The 14,913-nt window shown below is 43.4% G+C and overlaps 1 protein-coding gene across 2 annotated transcripts in view; it reads right to left on the bottom strand.

Annotated features, from left to right (window-relative positions):
* aop (anterior open) overlaps positions 1-14,913 on the bottom strand; it is a 43,712-nt gene that overhangs the window by 7,317 nt on the left and 21,482 nt on the right. Inside the window, exon 1 of one of the 2 annotated variants that reach the window (XM_043411312.1) lies at positions 1,551-1,627. The exons of the other annotated variant lie outside the window; for it this stretch is intronic. The gene's annotated coding sequence lies outside the window, so the exon portion shown is untranslated. Of the gene's footprint in view, positions 1-1,550; positions 1,628-14,913 lie in introns of those variants that run through there. 2 annotated transcript variants of the gene reach the window in all.

The raw sequence follows: 14,913 nt of genomic DNA, 5'->3' as shown, positions 1-14,913 counted from the left end.
GATTATCAAAGAAACGATTAAAATTTATCCTCCCAATTATTCAAATTGTGCGTGCAACTTATTATTTGGGATTGAACTATTTTTCATATTATTATAGCGGGGTTTATATACTTTCGTAGTTAAATCGTCAAGCAAAATGTGACGACAGCCATTTTCTGTTTATATGCGTATGCACATCTGTATTTTAAGGCAGCTCCCTCATGGTGTTGTCAAACCTTCCACCGTTTGTGTCGTTATTACTCCTTAAGGAAGTTGAGGCATTAGAATGAAAATGATGTCACCGCTTTTAAACCAATTGCATCTTATAAAGTGAAGTGTAAAAAAAAAATCAGTTAAATTTTCAGATAATTTAGGAGCGTCGTTGCTGAGAAAAATCAATAACAATTTGGGCCAAATAACATGTAATCTTATGGAAGTCAAGACACATTCGGTGATATCTCCGTTAAAAATGATGCTAAAAATATGAAATTTTTTGGGCAACATGAGCAACGCTTGCTAAATAATGTCAATTTTTTTCAGATTTATTAGGAGATTTGCTGAGATTATATTAATAATAATCTGTTTCCCGTGCAGTTTTTTGAGGTCACCGTTCGTATTTTCGACTGAGCTTTCACCAGTTTTTCGTCTTTTTTCCCCCAAATTTTCTTTAAAGTGTATGCAACATTGCCAAACTGCAAACTGGCCTAACTTTTGAAAGGTAGAGGTCATCACTTTTGGGTAAAAAAAATGACTGTACAGCCTCAACTTCCTTAACCCAGCATTGATGTCTAAAAACGTCTTGTTTCATTGAAGATTCTGTTTCATTGAATCGAAATAATCGCACAGGAAGTCTGCCTGCCACAAGAGGCTGTGTAAAACCCTTAAATAAATGTGATTTTCGTTGAGGAGGGTGGATCGCGACGATACAATGTTGCCATGCTAAAGCATTTTAAGAATACGAAGAATTTCAAAATGATCAAAATTTGATAAAATTTGTAAATGTATTCTTTAAAAATATATAGGACAATCATTTTTTTAGATTTCTTTACCACGTAGCTCTCGAGTAATTGAGCACATACAATTATGCATCTCGCGCATAAGAACTTGGATTCAACGCTCAATTATTCGATAACCGCATGTGGTTAAAAAATTTGAAAAAATTGTATTTTTATACTTGATGCCAAAGAATGTTATCACGAAATTTGATCAAATTATGATTATCTGGTTTCGTGATCGACCCTCCTTAATTGTTTTCTCGACAACTAGACGGTAGGTCCTACAATAATTGTGGGATTAGTTGCACGCTGCGTATTTCCAGCATGTTTTCAAATTTCAACTCTCCAAGTTGGAGTTATCGATTCCCATTAGATTCGCGTCAACTATCTTAAATGTAAAATGTCGAAATCTTTGCGATGAGCAACCGATGTTGTTTGATAATAAATCACACGATGGAATGAATTTTGAGATAAATGGTCGGTGAATTAATCAAGAAAAGTAAGCCCATCGAGCCGATATTTCAATTGAAACTTCCTTGTCAATTGTTAATCGCAAATTAAAAAAAATGTTCTTACAATAAAATGAAAAATCCTTAACGAATCGACGTTCAGCGTCGTTTGTCAATGATCCCTCTTGTCGAAAACGAAAAAAAAGGCTCTCGCGCCCAGCAGTGTGTATTACATCGACGCGCATTTCCCGAGGTATTTGTAATAATTCACGGGATCGAAGTGCATCGAGACACTCGCGGAGGACGTCTGCGCGGACTCGTATGCTGAAAATGTCCGCAGAACGAGTTATGTGGAATAAGATGGAAATTATTTCCTGTTCCCCGGGTGTCTGTGCACGGTGGAGAAAGAGCGAGGGAGGCCGAGGGGGAGGAGGAGTGTGACGAGAGAACGAGAAAACGGCGCATCGACCTTCGCGTGCCGCGCAAAAGAGTTCAACTTATTCTTGTTGCTCCGCACTTCGCTCAGATCGTGTACCTCGTGATATACTCCGGTAAAAGGTAGTCTTTCGTTGCCTGGACTGAGAAGGTCGCGCGACTCTGTTCCGCCAGCTAAATGAATGTACGATAATTATTGAACGAGTTGAAATGCGTGTCGTCGCAGAAATTCACGGGTGCGCGGGGCTCCAAAAGGTCAGGCATCGTTTGAAGACCGAAGTATCGTTATGGCTCATAAATATTTATCGAGACACGCGAATTAGATTATTTTATCGAAAATATTAATCCCAGCAGCGGCTTCGGAGGTGCTGGTTCGTCCGCGATGATTCCTCGAGGCACTTTTCCTCGTTCGGAGAATCTTTGGCATTAAGGTGAGAGCGATAAGGAACGAGTCGCAGGTCTAAATTCCCTCGACACTTTCCTTCGAATCGCTGCGTATTTTTCCTCGACTTTTTCCCCCTCCCAAGAATTCGCATCTTGCAAGTTTTTAGCCTCGTACGAGCTCGGGATTCGCGAGACATAAAAACGTTCAGCCTCGTGTTCTCTTTTCCATTCAAATGCAGAGACTCGTCGTCCATCCGAGACTTCGGATTGGCCCGATAATGCGAAAAAACTTTTCGGTTTACAAAGCCTCACTGCGGCACGTTCGCATCTCTCGCGAAGCGAGGGTAAGCTTCATCCGGTTTATCGTCGCGTTTCGAGCTTTGGCCGCAGAGACTGCTTGAATCCTCGCGTCCTAATGGAAAGCCGGAAGGGCGTACGAGTGTTTTGGACATGCGAGGGGAGCGCGAGAGATAACGAGAAAAAAAGACCTGCGAGACAAGCAAATCGACATCGATATACGGATAAAAGTTATTTGCTTCGCGTACTTTATGTGCCAGTGGAGGAGCAGGCCGAAATGAGAGCTGACGCGGGGATGTTAATTACGACGATATCGAGAAACCTGCCGATTATTTCTCCGCCAAAATCGTTTTTTCCAAAGAATCGCTTTTTTTCTCTTTCCTCTCGCATGAGCGTACTTTTTCGTCGCGCTAATTGGGGCACTCGAAATTTCGACTGTTCCTATAACCTCTGAGAAGTCGCAGTTATGTGGAAAAGCTTCTGCTTCTGCAATTTTTTTCTAGCTTATATGGTTAATACCGCTTTTGAGCATTCGCCAACCCCTCATTTTTATCGTCGCTATGAATTCCTTCAATTTTTTTCCATCTATGTGAGACAGTCTGCATCAGGAATTTCGAATTATTTAGTTTATCAATTATTGAATAGAAATTAGTGATGACGAAATCTCCGTAAGCTCCGGTATAAATTTCACGATTTTCAGGCTTCAATTCTTTATTAAATGTTCGATAGCCCGACCCTGAAATTTCACCAATCCCATGCACTTTTACTTTTCATTTAAAATCAGTTATTTGTAAAATATTTGTGTCCGCGAAAGGAATACCTTAAAATTGGAGCAATACCCCGAGTTTATTTACCGTTTTCCCTCAAAATTGCGTCTCGAATAAGAGAAAGTTTTCGAAGAAAATCGGACGTACGAAAAGAAAAGAAAAAAAAAAAAAAAAAGAAAAAAACATTAAAATTTTTTGATGAAATAGAAAAAATTAGAAGATTTTTTCGGTCTTTGGTTACTCATCGAAAAAAAAGCTTTGGCGTATAAGACACGAATTGGGTAGGAGCTGAGAAAATACGTACGAAATTGTACTTCTGGGGAGGGGGTAAGCGGAAATGTGCGCGAGCATTCGTGACGGTCTTAAGATTGAAGCGAGGTCACCGGTTTTCGACCGTACGATAGAAGTAGGCAGCAGCGTAAGAGAAAAAGAAGAAAAGACTGTCGATAATCTGCGTACATGATATCGCGATCAAAGCGCTTGCCTAATTCACCAGCGATCGGAAATAACGTGCTTCCGTGACTCAACCTCGAAGATATAACGACGCTTAAGAAATATCCTTAACGCTTCCGCAAGATTAGATTAGTGAGCTCGCAGCATCCGGAATGGAAAATTCAATCGTTGGGGCTTATATAAATGTGTGGAGAAATTAACGTGCTCATTGGTCCCCGAAAGCGCGAGCAACTTGTTACGCAACTTCGGATTATCCACCTGCTCGCGTGTTTTTCAACTATTTTGATCAAATTTATTTTAATTCGATAATTTAATAATTAAAAAGATTGAATTAAATTTTATAAAATTAAAAATAATAATAATAATAATAATTTTAACGTTATTCACATTTTAGACGCTCGAGTTTCCTATTTGAAGAGTTTTTTTGCAAATTGACGAAAACACATTGTCAACATTCGCAGTCGTAAACATCAAACAAAATCGCTCGCACTCCCGCGCTATCAGTTTTATAACGCGATGCTTCGGATGAAGATTTACGCTCTCGTATAGGTGAGTCTTATTCGTGGAGAATAAAGAAACGATGCTTGAGCAGCGCGGTATCAACGTTGCATAATGCATGCGAAATAATACGTTTGCCGAGTAACTCGAACGACTTTCGTTCGCGCTGCGAGCGCACACGCACTTGTGACGACCAAAACAAATGGGAGGCAGCAAAATTTAGTCCCGCTGAAATTCGAACGCGATTTGCTCTTCTTGGTGGAACTCCCACGGTGGACTTGAAGAATTTCATTTTCTGACATCGTCGAAGGATCGGCAGGCGAAAAGTTTGACACAGAGTAAAAACTAATGAAAATCATTCCGAGGAGACCGGAAATGACGGAGCGACATAAAAGTGCTCGTCGACTGTCGTACTTGCGAAATTCGATATTCGAGCCTCGGCGTCCCGGGGCTCATCACTCATTGAAACTGCGCGAGTGAATATAATTTGGAAAATCAATGTTGTGGGTAGAAACTCGATCGTTATTTACTTTGGCTCGCGGTGAACGCCTTCGCGAATCGCCAGTCGGAGCGTTCGCCGCACGAGAAAAAAAATCGAAAGCAATCGAGCAGCGAATTCGCTCGCGTCCGAGAGCGAGCGAAGCCTCGAAAGTTCCAAGCGACCTTTGAAGACAGCATTTTCGAGCGGATATTTCTCCTGCTCGTCTGACGCCTCGTGAAAAAACGTGTCACGATTTTTCTCCCGAGCTCCCCGCTCAAATATTGTGCTTATCGTGTACGAAAGCAACTTTTGCCAGCAACCTCGTTGAAAAACTCGAACACCTTTTCAAAGGCTGACTCTCTCGAGTTGAGCGAGAAAGTCTCCAAGACTTTTGTCTACGTTTGTGCATAACATCGCCCGCGCGCCGGATTCAAAGGCCACTCGATGCTCGTAGACTCGAATAAACGAAGAAAAATTCTTCGAGGAAAGAAACTTGAGAAGTGTCGAGTTCGAGGGACGCGAAAGTGCATCGCGCACAGTTGCCCCGGAACTAATGCGCTGCCACGTGGAGACCAGATCTGGCTCTTTCCCCAATACGTGATCGACCTTTGACCAACTATGTTTTCTCAATTTTTATTTATTTTGTGTGTTTTCCGATGATTTTTAATCTCGCGACTCGTACTCGACGAACATTTGAAAATCTTTTCCCCCGTAGCGAGTAAGATTCGTGGGAAATTTGAGGCTTTTAAAAGCTGCTGCGTCTGAGACGAGCTCACCGATTCGGACTTGCGCGCGTCAATAAACGAGCGTAAACACTTAAAAAACGAGTGCGCGAGTGATTTTGCTCGCTGATGGAGCTGACAACTGGACGATCTTCGTTCACAACTACCCATCAATCTCAACGACGATCAAGCTCAAAAACGACAACAAGCAATTATCCAATTGAACGTTGGAGCGTTTTGAAAAAACACGCGGAAATTTGCATAATGAGTCAACGGCACGGTGACTCGGAAATAATCGACTGCTTGCCACGTAACGTGCGTCGACGAGGAGGAAAGAGACGAAAATACCGAGCCAAACAGCATCGTCGAATGAACATTGTTGATGCGAAATCCCGGAGAGCGAGAGGAAAATACCGAGAGACTTTAAACTATTCAGGCAGTATACATATTTATGAATATTTCCTGAAGGCATTTCCAAGCAGGAAGGTCCTTCACGCTCCTCTTGTTTCACTCGCTGCGTTCCGATCTTCTTTATTATCGATCTATCAGGCTTAATCGCGCGGCCAATTAACGAGCCGATACATTTGCAGTATTTTTCAAATTCTCTTATTACTTTTACACTTTGAGATTATCGTGTCGGATCAAGGAGCACACTCTGCGAGAGCATCGAGCAATAGAATTTTTTCTCAATTACGCACGCACTTGAATAAATCATTAAAATAAAAATCCCCGCAGGAATTATACACGAAAGCGTGTTTTTGGGGATTTTGCGGAATGGAGTTATTTTTTAAAAGAAATATCGTGCGTACTTTTGACTCAAAAAAGGGAGTAAACTTTTTGCTCTTACGATGATCATGAAATTGATTCTCGCAATTATTCAAATTATGTGCAACTTATTTGTTGAGATTGATTCATTTTTAATATGATTTCGTAGTTGAATCGTCAAGCAAAATTTTACAACAGCCATTTTCTGTTTATATATCTCAAACAAGCGTTTTTATTTTTCCATTCCCAAGTGATTTTCACCGGTAACGAGGCTTTCTCAAGACATCATTGAAATCGAAAAACATTATTAATTTCCTTATTCTCGTTTTTGGCTCTTCGAAGTTGGGAGGATTTTATTTCATTAAATCGAGATCATCGCGCAGGAAGTGTGCCTGCCACAAGAGCCTGTGTAGACCCTTAAAAAATGTGATTTTCGTGAATCGTTGTCTCGACAACTGGACGGTAGGTCCTACAATAATTCCGGGAGTAGATGCACGCTGTTTGTTTCTAGCGTATTTCCAAATATCAACTCTCAAAGTTGCAATTTTCGATTTTTCCAAATTTCAACTCTCAAACTTGTAATTTCCGATTCCCATTGGATGTGCGTGAGCTTCCTTAATCATAAATCATTAAAATAAAAAATCCCCTCAGGAATGAGGTACGAAAAGCCCGTTTTTGGGTTGTGGATCGTTGGAATGAAGTAACTTTTGTTGAACCGCGAGGTCTCGGTTCACCGTGTGTATGAAAAAAAAAAAAAAAACGATCGAGCGTGCGGCAACGATGCAGAACCGGATCTGTCACGAAATTAGTCAACCCCGGTTGTTTCCGGTACTTCAAAAAACAGGAAAAAAAACAAAAAAGAAACAAAACGTTTAATTGATGCCGTTAAAAGGCGCGAAAAATAAGCTGTGACCAATTACCGAGTCTTTTCGCTGACACAAAACTTATTTTCTGTCTTTCCTGGTTCCGGATATAGTTGCAATAAGAATTACTCCCGCCGCGATATACCTCCGTCCGAACATTCATCAGGGTCTCGAACGCCCGCTGGCAACAAAACTCCGTTTCTCGATATAGAATCTCGGTGCGGATTGCGCCCGTGTATACAGCCACAGACGCGTCTCTGTGTCCCGAAGTGTCGCATGCAGTTTTCCATCTCTGTGTATGTCTCTGTGTGCGGTTAAACTCTTCTTGTTCAACGCGCTCGTCGTTGATCGCCGCACACTGTGGTATAATGTCACCGTGATGGGAACGTACACCCTTCCGGGTTCACCACCTTCCTCCTCTTTCTTCTTCTCGCTCTCCCACTGTGTTTGTGTGTGTGTGTGTGTGTGCGCGTGTGTGTCACTCGTGCCATCGTCGTATTCATTCCGCAGACGTTTCGATCCCGCTTCATAAGTCTTCGTCTCTTCGTATATTGATAATTGTATGAAGAAAAAAAAAAATTAAAAAAAAAAAAAAAGAAACAAAAAAAAGCGAATAAATCATCGAAACAATCGATGCCAGAAGAGAATTTTTCTTCTCCATTCATCAATCTTTTCATGACCGCATACGAAAGAACTTTTTATACGCGAGAGAAAAACGACGATGATCGAAGACGATGGAGATACAAGGAAAAGGAGTCGTATTTTGACTCGTTTATTTGAGTTTGACGAGAAAATTAGGCTTGGAAAAAAATTGAGGAATTTAAAGTCCTTCGACTGATCAAACTTAATTTGCCTTGGGTGGCTTATATATTCTTCCTTGTTCTTTTCTTATCGCTGCATTAAAGAGAGGCGCGATCTTCCGTTGTTCGTATCTCGCATGGAACGCTGATAAATGGAAGGCTTTTTTCTTCTCGCGTGCTTCTCGCTTTCTTCCTTTTTGTTTCTTTATCAGAGCAGCTCCCGGGAGCGCATGCGTACCAAACGCGTTTAGTTCGAACGTTGGTGGAATTCTTTGCACCGGTTTACGGGCTGTTCTCTCGTGTTGTAAGCCTTAGATATGAAACAGCTACACCTCCTCATATATATCTATACTAAGCTATTTTACTTGCAGTTGTTACGCATTGCTTTCGAGTTACGCGCGCTCGAGCATAATAGCTCGTTACGCGCGTTCACGAGCGTAAACACAAACTCGCGTTTCAACGTCCCCCGCATAAAGAAGAAAAGAAAAAAAGAAACGAAACGAAAGAGAAACGAAAATACAGTTCGTCAAAAAGTTGTCTCTGCAACATCTCCAAATCACTCGACACAAGAAATACTTTTACTTCCGGTTTTGACATCCAATTAATTAATCACGGTACCGAAATCCGAGTGGAAAATATTTGACGATGCTGAACTTTGCAACGTTCGAGTCCAACGAATTTTACGAGAAAAACGAAAAAATTTGCCAATTTTTTATTTCACGAAATCGTTGGTGTAGGTGGGAAAACTAGTAATTGAAAATTCAGTAGGGAAGAAAATTCGAGAATTACTGGAATTGTTGGAGAGTTTTTTCACATCATTTCGTTGGTCATAATTTTTCGATCGAATTTTTTACGCGTGCTTTTCCAATCGATACTCCATCAACGACTCGCAAGCAGAGAAATCAAGACTCTCATCTCAGCCCAAGAATGTTCGTCCACTTTTATCGAATTTGCAATTAGTAATTAGTCAAGCTGCACCGAAACTTCGTGAAATAATAAAAATATTTATATTTTAAGGTGGTGTAAATGAAAAGAATTTTCTTTCGACGGGAGCGCGATGGCTCAATGGCTGCAGCGATTTTTAGAGACGGCAAGTTCTGGCAGGATTGCAGGATTTTCGTTCGACGTTCGTCGCTCGAGTTGAGCGGAATTTCAGGCCTTTTCGGTTGCTATTGCGACGAAAGATTCGAGTTCCGTTGCCACGAAAATTTTGGGGATCGACTTGAAAGCTCGAGCGCAGAGCGACCTCTCGTGGCGAACATATTCTCAAAAGCTTTTTCTTTTCGTTGTCGAAACACGAAGTCACGCGAACGCATCTATAGAAAAAAACTCCTCCCAAGTTTTTTCTCAGCAGGATGTTGAGGTTTTTTAATCGAGCTCTCGAACACGCTTTTTTGACGTTGGCAGCAAAAAATGGGGCTGCTCGCAACTAACGATGTGTGGTTATTACCAGTACGGATCGCGAATATGAGACGCGATAAAAAGATTGAAATGACGCAAATGAGTAGCAGCAAATCGATTCTCAGACCCGAAGAAATAACGCTTTCTCTCTCTCTCTCTCTCTCTCTGTCTCTCTCCCGCTCCGCTTGCTCGATCTTTACCATTTTTTGTCCATCAACTATATCAAGATACGCGCGAGTGTGCGTTCACGATTCATTGACGAATAGATTACGAAGGTTCGTTATACTGTACAACTCGGTGCGAGGAGCAGCCCGTCCCCGAGTCCCTCGTCGAATTCTTATGGAAATGAGGCACTTTTTGTCGTATCGAATTTTTTCTGAATTCATTGGGATTCCTGTATTTCGTTTTTCCTCGTTGTTTTTTGTCAAATACACGTTTTTACGTTTTCCTTTGCACGTGTACGGCGCGCGCAACGATCGCGCCGGGTATCCGGAAACGATTTACAAAGTGTTTTAATCTCCGAGAGATTTGTTTTTACTCTCGTTTTTTTCTTGTTAATATGAAATTTTGTTGGGGAAGGAGAATGTAAATTTGATGGGAAATATGGCGTTAGCAGAAAGGCTTGAATTTTTTAAAAAATCATTCGAATATACTTGGAGATGGAACCACCGCGAAAAAGTCGTTGGGATCGTCCCGAGTGCGCGCGTGACTAATTTGTTTTCGTCACGTTTCTCCCATATCGTTTGACGATTCCACGTAATATTAATCACCTCGATTCTCCGTCTCGGGGTATTATCTCGAGTGTGGAATTCGCAATAGCGGAGGCTGAGAAAATACAAAGTTCGCGTATGTAAATGCAAATGGGGAGCTTTGCGGATTCGTCGACTTTTCCTTATTGAGCCGGAGACTTCCTACGCGCACGAGGAAGTCGGGCAGCACCAACGGCTTCGGCAGCTAAGGAAACTTTTCGCTAATGACGAACGATTCCTCGCAGAAATATGTGGATAACCCGGACAAATACTCGCCTTTTCGTGTTTTATAATCAATAAAACACGAAAATCTCGCAACGTTTTTCCGTAACCGAAAAGCTCCTCTTTCCCTCCATGCTCAATCGCTCCCCACACAATTTCGAGCACGACTCCGCACACTCGCTTCGAAATTCATTGGATCTATTCAACAAAATAAACTCAGCCTGAAAAGCCGCTATAATATTTCACAGAAACGGGGGGGCTTACGAAACTTTCGACTGTTATTTCCTCGCCGTGTGCTTCCGCACCGCGCATTGTCGCGAACGGTTAAGTGAAAATGTGCAAAGCTCATTCGGCAACCTGTTACGCTCGGATTTCAAGGGGGATGGACGCAACAGAAAGCCCGCCCGTGTGCACCTTAAACGATACATAAGAAAAGGCACACAGTATACATGCACGTAGGCAAATACTGTGTGGCTCCGTGAGCTGCTCGCACACGTACGAGAATGCGCCCACTTGTGGTATGAGTAAACACGTTAAATATACATATACGCGGATGTCTATGGTAAAAGGGTGTTTGAGATACCCTGCGGTCTTTCCACAAAGGGAGCAACGAGAGAGGAGCGAAAATATGAGATGGAACGAGAGGCGGTCTTAAGGATCTCGGGTGTGTACATTCTCAGGCAAAACGTCACTGAAACTGGGCAATTTTGAGGGAGAAAAAGTGAGGCTGAAGTTTGCGAAGTTGGGTCCAACGAAATGGTGTAAAAAACCTTCGAATAATTCCAGCCATTTTCCATCTTCGTTTCCTGGCGAATTTCAAATTTTTAGTTTTTCAAGCTACACACCGATGCGATTCGTGAGTTTAATAATGGCCGAATTACAAATGTTTTTCCTTCATTTCGTTGGATTCGGACGAATCGAATGAGCGACTTGAGAGATGTTATCGAAATGAAAAAATGCTTTCGCGCCCAAGTTTTCGAGTAGTTGTGAAAACAGCGGAGTTGTAAAAAGTCCGGAGTCTCGAGTGGCGAAAACGGTGGAAAAGATTGAAGAAAAAATGTTGCTTGGGAATGTACATGCAGAGCGTCCTTAAACGAGGTTCTGGCCTCTCCGGTCGGTGCTGCTCGATGCACGTGTGCATGTACACGAGAGAGAAAGAGAGTAAACGCCGACCGGAAGTCGATAAAAAGCCGTGGTTCACCCTCGTCACTCGACGTATACACGAGAGCTTCTCTCGTCATGGGAACGTCGCGCGGGGCCTCTTGAACGAGCGAGAGAGATGCAGGCCGACCTCAGGGAAGAAAGGGCGAGGAGGGAAGCGTCGGTTGAGTCTGCGGGAGCGAACAGAGTGCCACTCCACAGAGCGCGGGCTCCACGGAGCCTTAAAACCTGCCGCGGCTGCTGCTCCCCGAAGATCGAGAGGCGAGGAGAAGCTTCTCTCTTTTCGTCTTCCCTTTCTCCTCCTTTTCTTCGCTCTTTCAGGCCCTCTCTCACTTCCTTTTATTTTCCTCTCGAAACTCGCCTCGAGTGCGCGTACACCACATGGGACATTCCAACGCCGCTAATAAAAAAAAATCGTCATTTTCAGAGCTCCGTTCCGCCGAATCGAAACAAAATTTACGTGGCCTCGTTGTCGATGCTTCCTCGCCAATTTCACATCCAAATATTCCCCATTTTTCATCGAGCTTCCTCCCAAATATCCGACAAATGAAGCTCTCACTTACCGAGATAAAATATTGCCTCGACGAGTGAAAACTCCATCAAGAAAAAGCTAATTTCATTTCTCTCCTCGAGATTATAGTGCTTTCGAATAGACGCTTAAGAGAGCACATATTTTCACAGCGCGTACATGGATTCTGCAGCAAATAACGAAGAGCCTTTCCCAACGCGCAGCATCCGCGGACGGTTCTCGTCTCCTAGAGTGTGCAACCTCGTCCTCGTTTTCTTTGTGTTATATTCGTATGTACACGTCTGTGCCACCCTCTCGCGAGGAAAATAAAATAAGAAAAAAAACGGTATGAGACCGGACGGTTGAGAAGAAGAAGCAACAGGGAACTCCGGTTCCCTGTTGCAAGACGATTAAATGTCTTGCTGCAACCCTTCTGTATTTATTATCTTTCGTAAATTCACAGACGTACTCGTGCATGCGCTTCAATTAAACTGTTTCGTGCTGAGAAGTTGATGAACTTGTTGTTTCTCTCGATAAGATGAGCCGACTTTATTCGGCTTTCGGTATCGTTCGGTTCTAGCGAAAGTTTTCTCCGGAATATTTGGGAATTCAAGTCAGACGTTTGGTGTGTGTTTGGGGGGGGGGAAAAAAAACTTGGAGAGAGTCTACTTCGATTGGAAATTTTAATAAGAAAATGAGGAATCGAGGGATCAGGTATTCGTCGAAAGTGGACTTTTTGGGCTGAAATTTTCGAGTTCCTCTTTGTTAGTTTCGCTCACGGTTAATGTCGCAAGCCTCACGAGCATCCACTTATCCCGATGAACGAGCGAGGCGGGGAGAGAGCGCGGAGGAGAGCGAGAGAGAGAGAGAGAGAGAGAGAGTGACTATGTCGGAAATGTGTCTGAAACGTGGAACAATTATAAAACACGTTGCTCGCTCGAGAGAATCGATATGACGCAACGAGCACGGAATCGTTCCGGCGCCAACCCACTTTCATATTTCCAGTTTCTTACTCCTTTTTTTCTCATGCTGCTGAGCGTCTCTGTTGCGTCTGTAATGCCCGCGAGTTGTAAACTCGCAGCTCAACCCGCCTCGGGTAAGATCACGCGGCATCTCGTACTTGGTCGTTAATTTTAGTTGCTTCTTCCTCGTGCTCTTTGGCTAACGAATTCGGGAGAACCGTGCAACGGCTCATAGGCTCGATATATTATGGCCAATTCGATGCGGGGAGCTGTGAGCTCGGTGGCAGCGAATTCATTGAATAAAAGTGTGATAATAGAGAAAAAAAGGAAGGAAAGAGCGAAACGACGATGGCAACGATGTGGCAAAAAATGTAGAAAGATCGAAAAGAATAAAAGGGAAGAAAAGTAAACGCTTCTGCTAAGGATGCACCGAGAGAAAATACAAAAGCGTGTCCCACGGAGTTCGCAACAGCGAGAGGCGCGCAGGAGCGCGTGCAACTTCTCTTTACGCCACAGCAGTGACTGCGTGCTTGCGCAATCGATCGGCCACAATGAGCGGCGCGTAACGAGCCGTTTTTAAACGGAGAAAGGATGCGGTGCACACTCGGTCAATATACGTAAGTCCGGATATATAATTCGACGGAATTTTCATAGCGGAGAAAGACGCAGCGTGTCTGAAAGAGTGGAGAATTTCGGACGAACCGGTTCCCGGAGAGTCGATCCTCGATTATCCGTTTTCGGTCATCCTCGCAGAAGCAAACTTCGGAGGGTTTGAGCAGCCACGGTAACTAGGAAATCGAATTGCTTCGAGAACCCGGTATATTTTTAACGAATGGAAGCACCGAAGAAATGAAGAAAATTTGCAAGAGCCGGGTCGTTCCGCAGCTCAAACCTCGCAAAAGATCGGCGTAGATTTGTTGTATTTGTATTTGGAACCGGCGATCCTGCGACCAAGCCAACGTGTGCGAGTGTGTGCAAACTCGAACGATGTGGCGAAGAAATGGACAACGAGACCTTTGAAATCCACTTTGACACACGCTCGTGGTACTTATGTGTGTTGAAAATCGAGTCACAGCGCAATACACGATCCTCGGTGCGTTTCAAAGACGGAAGTGCCCGAGAGAGCCGCTCGCCGGGCGCCCGATCCGCCAGAAAAGACCGAGGCACCGTGCATGCCTTTCCAACGGATCCGTGAAGAAGTGGATTAGAGTTTCCGGGAAGTGACTTCACGGTCTTCTTCGACACGCGGCTCCGTGCAATCTCTTGTTTCCTGTGCTTCTTCCAGTCGCCATTTTCTTATTTTCTTTCCCTCGTCCCCGCGCCTCTCGTCCCTCCTTTCCTCTCATGTACGCACGGCCTCGAAAAGCCCGGCTCGATCTCGGCGTGGAACAATGGAAAAATCGAAGAAAGAGGGCGGAACGGGGGAATACGATTTCAGCGCAGGACAAAAGGATACGACACGAGGAAACAAGGAAACAATTAAGCGGAGGGACGCCAAAGACATTTTGAAGGAATGGAGGAATTATCGGACGAAAAAAGGGATTATCGCAGGGCGAGGGAAACTATTTATTCCTTGGGAAAATATCGATTCAGAAACCCCATCGAATGTTGCCTCGATCGACGATTCTCGTTGGGGGCAACCATCGCGAGAAAGACTGGAATTCCTCGACGTCGGATCAGCGGCCTCGTGCACGTGCGAAATTTCGAAATTTACTTTGAGATTTGAGATTGTAAAAAAAATTTCACACTTTTTCTTATTTATTCATTTATGAAAAAGAAACGAACCTCTCAAAGTTTATTTCCCGGTTGAACACAATTCGACGTTGCCCCAGAAATTTTTTATCTTCGTCCTCAACTCGCAACAAAAACGTCGATTATTCGCTGCGTTAAAGTCTTTGACACTCGATCGAACAGCTATCCCCAAATTCGACTCACAACTTTTCTGCGCAATCGAAAAAAATGACGCTCAAGTTTGCAACGTTGGAGCCCAACGAAACGGTGTAAAAAATCCTCTAATAATTC

The sequence above is a fragment of the Venturia canescens genome, chromosome 2 (genome assembly GCF_019457755.1).
Source record: "Venturia canescens isolate UGA chromosome 2, ASM1945775v1, whole genome shotgun sequence".
Taxonomy (NCBI): Eukaryota; Metazoa; Arthropoda; class Insecta; order Hymenoptera; family Ichneumonidae; genus Venturia; species Venturia canescens.
The sequence above is the reverse complement of the archived record's forward strand: the minus strand, read 5'-3'. Positions and strand labels throughout refer to the sequence as shown.